Genomic DNA, 6,000 nt, shown 5'->3' with positions numbered 1-6,000 from the left:
AGCTTTCGGGAGCCCTCCCAACTGTGTGTTATGTGGGAAAATCTTCACTGCTGCACAACAGTAACATTCAACAAACAAGAGGGGCTTATGCTTCTTACTCAACACCTTTCTTAGGCCTTGTCTGCACTAGCACTTATGCTGGCAAACTTTTGTTGCTTGGGGTGTGAAAAAACAAAACAAAACATAAATTTTGCTGACATAAGTGCTTGTGTGGACAGCGCTATATCGGCAGAAGATGCTTTCCCACAGACATAGCTACCACTGCTCGTTTAGGTGGTTTTATTATGTCGGTGGGAGAGCTCTTTCCTTTCGACACAACGCGGCTACACAAGCGCTCTTACAGAGGCACAGCTGTACTGATACAGCTGTGCCATTTTAAGTGTAGACTAGCCTTTAGCGTGTGGGACATAGTAAAGGGATAGTACCATGTAAATTACACCCAAATGTAGGATTTGGTTGTCCCTGTGCAGGTGGATGAGTTTGAGGGAAGAAGGAAGGTTACAATGAGCTTCCCGATTCTCCTATCTACCACTACACATAGGACCAACCATAAATGCAATCCTCATGCTCCCCACAACACAAATACTGTTGGCTAACGTGGCTAGAAACACGAGCTTCCCCAAAAAGGATGGGCAGGAAACAAGGCCACAGAAGCAATACATGCTACACGTTCTTAAGAAGGGTAGCAGCTGGCACACTGTGTATGCACATGGGTGTGCATGCAAGAGAGATCCAGAAAGTGTTATTCCTCCATTCTGCCTCAACACAGGCCTGTGCCTGAAAGGCAGACTTGTACCCTTTGGTTGCATTAAAATGATGGAGGTGGTAGACAACTGGGATGTAAATTTGAACAAGAGATTTCATGAGTTTTTATGAATTAGAGTGGAAATAAGTTTGATCTGAACTTTCCTTTGCCATGGTGGAGAAGTCCCAAACACAAAAGCTCTGAGCGCTTCTAAAAACGCAGGAAAAGCAGAAAGTGAGCTGATTATTAAATAATAATTAATAATAAAAAAGCTAGGAAACTGAACAGGTTTGTTTCTTGTCCAAACTGAGTGAGCTGCTAAAAGAAAATCATCATCATCAAGAAAGAAATATAAGTTAGGGTTTACAAATTAATTTTAAATAGCTGCTACCAACAAAATACTAGACTAAGTATTTTTCCACACATGATATTTATCTTGACTGCATCTTTTGTGATTTAGAAATGAATATGTTTTGAAAATATTTTTGAATGGAAAAATCCCTAACTTATTTTGTTGTTTTAGGTCCTAGTGTTAAAGTTTATGGTTTATTTTGCTTTTGTAGCTTTATTACTGTTCAATTTCATCACCCTCTGTGCTTTTTGTGTTTTGAAAAATCATTTTTCCTCTGGGTATATTTAGCTTGATTTCACAATATATGTTGCAATATAACTATTCAAGTGTGATAATGCAGGAAGTTTATGCTGTACACAATACTGAAACAGGAAAAGTGTTACATAATTGTAAGAAATTGTCAGTTTGCAAACAAAAATATCAATGAATAATGCATTGATTTTCAGAAATCCTCTGCTTTTTTTTCTCTCGAGTGCAATTTTCTTTGATGCTGAGGGAATAATCTGATCAGCTCCATGGCAGCAGAAAATGTTTGGTCTTAAGTTCAGTGAGGATCTTAAATTTTATTTTATCTTCACCTAACTTTTCAGGTGTGTCAGTCTGTACCACGTCACAGGGGTACTACCCTTATTTCAGATCCAAATCTAGTAACAGCAGTCTGATTTTCCCAGACTGATGGGGACAGCACACAAGACTTTATTCCATTCCCTAGCAGTGGGAGACATATGACAACTTCATTGATTGGGTTCCTACTAACTGTAATGCCGTCCCTTATGGTATTGCATTTGCATGCCGATTCTGAGGACCTGGGAGGGGTTTGGCTCATGAACTATTTTACTTGGAAACACCAACTGCAATTGGAAATGAAGAAAGCAGGGAAAAGCTCTTTAGTCATGAGAACATTTCACTTAGCAATTAGAAACCCAATTTATCTTTAACAACACAATGATAGAGATAGGAAAGAATGATTCACTGCCTTTTGCATAGTCTGGACACGTTACCAGTTACTGTGTCTGCGCTGGTTGTTATAGTGATCCTTGACCCTTTAGCACCAATAATACTAGTCTTCTATTTAGAACTCCAGCCCACTATTGTTTGTAATGGTTTCATGTAAATAAAATACATCCCCTTTCTGCATGAGTGGCTTTCTGATGTAATAAGTGCTGCAGTAATTGGTACTGATATTGTAACTCTTATCTTTTCATCATTATGTTTCAAAGATGCCCACAGGCACACCTGTCACTTATAAAGAAACTTCAAATCTTCATCACGCAAAGAAATGAATTGCATTATACTTATTATAAGAAGACAGCACACATTTTTGTTTACCTTTATAGGCATTCCTATGGTGCTCATCACTATAGTTTCTGAATGCCTCGCCATCACCTTTAAAAGATAAGGAATCATTATTCTCCATTTGCAGGTGGAGAAACTGAGGCACAAATAGGTCCTAACATCACTCAGGAACTTGTGGCAAAGCTGAGGGGGTAAACATCATCTCTCTGGCACCTAGTCCTGTGCTTGAACTACAGAACTCCTCCCTTCAAAGGAGAAATTGTGAAACATTATGCTTGCAACAGCAACACAGATGACACCCATCTCTGTCTCGCTCTCCTCCACCACTAAGAGAATGGCCACCCAAATATCTCAATGTCTGGATCAGCAACTGCATGAAAAGCAGCTGACAAACTTGGTTTGAGCCAGACAGAATTATGTTGGTGGGAAGCCATAAATGGGTTGAAGGTTTAGTCACCAAAACAGCAGCTCCTCCCTTTTTAGAGATGCCTCTAATAGGCAAAGCTTGGGGTTCTGCTTGACCCTCCCCAGCTATTGCAAACTACGAGCTATGGCTCCTGGTACTCATCCTTCCATCTGAGGCTGGCTTGAGGTTTTGCCCCATATTGCTGGGCAGTGACTTGGGCACATTGAGCCATGTCTTTGAGAGTCCCAGATAGCTCACTGTACCTGAACGAGTGAACGGACCTGAACGCTCAGACTGCTTTAGAACACAGCAGCTTGCATCCTTAGTGACCATGATTGCTGAACATACCTCACCCCAGTACTCGCTGCTCACTACACTGGCTCCATATAGAATACTCCATATAGTCTTCAACTTAGTCCTCATCTTTACAGACGTCCATGATCCTGGACCATGCTACATAAAAATGCCTCTCACTCAGGAACCACAAGTCCCTTCAGGAGCTAAGTTTCACCAGGACTATGGAAGTGTCAATCTCATGCTAGGGGGACAGAGCTTTTTCCAGCAGCTGGCCCAGTACCATGGAACTCCCTCTCTGCTGGGAGGAGTTGAGAATGACCACAGGTCTCCCCACTTGCAGAAAAAAAATGGAAAATCCACTTCTTTAGCCTACCTTTGCCACAGCAAAAATACTAAAACTAAGACAGTAGGATGAAGAGAAGATGTATACACCCTAATACTATAGATTACACTATGTAATCAAGTTTCTAGCCACATTTTGGGGAGGAGGAAGACATCTAGTTCACATTTGGGACTAATCCTAGCATTTGTTCCATTTGGAGGCATTCAGATACCGCAGAGCCAATGTTTGGAAGCTACAGCTAGACAAACAAACTAGCATTAAAGTGCATGTTTTTAAACAGTGAGGTTAATTAATGATTGAAACAATTTACCTCAGGATGTGGCAGATTTTTCATCACTCAAAGTCTTTAAATCAAGAGTGGCTGTGTCTTTCTAGAAGACATAGTCTAACTCAACCACAAGTTAAGAGCTTGCTGTGGGAATTACTGAGTGAAATTCTATGGCCTATGCTATGCAGGATGTCAATTTAGATCATCATAATTGCCTCTTTTGGCCTTAAATCTATTGATTTACACAGTGATGGAGATGGTATAGGAGAGAAAATTCTAGCGCAATATATTTTTAATAGATGCCATTGATCGGTTGCAGCTACATTATAGCGAGAAGAGGTGGGATCTAATGGCTAGAGTAGTGGGGAATGGGAGTCAGGCTCCTAAACATCATTGACTTGCTGTGTGTTCACACACAAGGCCTGATCCAATGCCCACTGAAGTCAACGGGAGTCTTGCCCTTTATTACAATAACTTTGCACTGGGCCCCTAGTCACTGTGCTTGTTTCCTGATCTCCAAGATAAGCATGGTGATCTCTCACAGGGTTACTGTGTGGTTTCATTCACTCTCTGAAGTACTTTGAGAATTTTGGATTAAACTCGTTATACAAGTTTCAAGTGTTGTTATAATAAGAGAACAAATCAGTTTTCCTGATGAGGATTTATGCTTTCCCAACATAGTTTGCTTGTGGTCATATTAACAGATGTTTTGGTCTTTTTCTCTTGAGGAAAAAAGTTTTATAACCCAAAAATATTTTGCTTTCATAGTTATTGCAATTACTATTTATAATACAAACATTATAAGTCTCAGCTCGCTGCTGGCCAAATAACTTTATATTTATCAAGGAATGCAAAAATTCCTTTACTATATTTGTTTATGTCTGTTTGAAATGTGTCTTGCCATAGTAATCTACTCAGAAGTGACCTTTTGCACCTCATAGCTAGTGTTATTTATTTGGTGATCTAAAAAAAGACCACCACATTAACCACCATGCCCACTTGCCACAGTATTCCCAACTGGAGCACGGTGTTCAATTCTGGGCACCAAAATTTAGGAAGGATGTGGACAAATTAGAGAGTCTAGAGGGGAACATCAAAAATGCTAAAAGATCTAGAAAACCTGACCTCTGAGGAAAGCTGGAAAAACCTGGACATGTTTAGTCTTGAGAAAAAGATAGAGGGGCGACCTGATAGTCTTCCAATATCTTAAGGGCTGTTATAAATAGGACAGTGATCAATTTTCCTGTGTGTCCACTGAAGGGAGGACAAGAAGTAAAAGGCTTAACTGCAGCATGGGATATTTAGGTTAGATATTAGGAAAAACTTTCTGTCTTAGCCAAGATTATAAACTCCTAGGGGCAGAGATGGTCTTTTCCTGTATGTCTGTACAGCACCTAGCACAATGAGGCCTACAGCCCTGATTGAGGCCTCCGGAATACAAATATTAATGATAACCATGAGTCAGATAAGTCTATCTGTATCTCAATTTCCCCAAGTCCAAGGTCATAAGGCAGGTGTGTGGCAGTGTCACAATAGAACCCAGGACTCCTGACCTTGGCAGCTCTAGTCTACATTGTGGCTGTCCACAGAGCTGCTTCTCTCACAGTGGCAAAGCATCAGACATTTTTCCTGCAGTGATACTGCCTACAATGTGTGGCTGAGCCAAGACTCTTCTCCAGTAGGGTTTCTGAGAGGGATTTCTGACCAACCAAATCAAAAATCTTTGTTGCTCTTGTGCAGCTTTCTCTTTAGCGTTCCTGGGTGTTTCTTTAGTGTGAATACAACCATGGTCAAATCTAATGATGACACTAGAACTAGAGGGAAAGCAAACACGCGTGCAAGTTATTTAAGACCACATTTTAGGTTTTGGCTTTGAAAAGGATATTACCAAGTTGCTATGAATAAAAGCGTGTGAGGTTTTTTGTTTTAAAAATTAATTAATTAATTAAAGAGAGTACATTCCAGTTCAGACAGTTCCTTTGTTACTACCACCAGGGAGTGTTAAGCTCTGGGAGGCAATCTGTATCTGCAGCACTGTGCTAGTATGAGAACTGACCACAGGCATATGAAATTGATTAGAAACGGACTAATCTAGGTTTGCTGTCCCAGATGAGTCAAGTGCAAAAGTAAACAAACTGCATGAACAGAAGAGATTTTACATGCCAACCTACTTTAGGCCAAGATTTTCAAAGCCAGAGGAGGGATTTGGGAAATTCATGGGAATTGGATATCTAAATCACCTCAGTGGTTTTGACAATCTCAAAACTTAATCTAAGGGCCAGATTCCACCAGT

This window comes from Emydura macquarii, unplaced genomic scaffold, assembly GCF_026122565.2.
Source record: "Emydura macquarii macquarii isolate MOO-44397 ecotype Brisbane River unplaced genomic scaffold, CSIRO-AGI_Emac_v2 contig_2636, whole genome shotgun sequence".
Lineage (NCBI taxonomy): Eukaryota > Metazoa > Chordata > Testudines > Chelidae > Emydura > Emydura macquarii.
The sequence above is the reverse complement of the archived record's forward strand: the minus strand, read 5'-3'. Positions refer to the sequence as shown.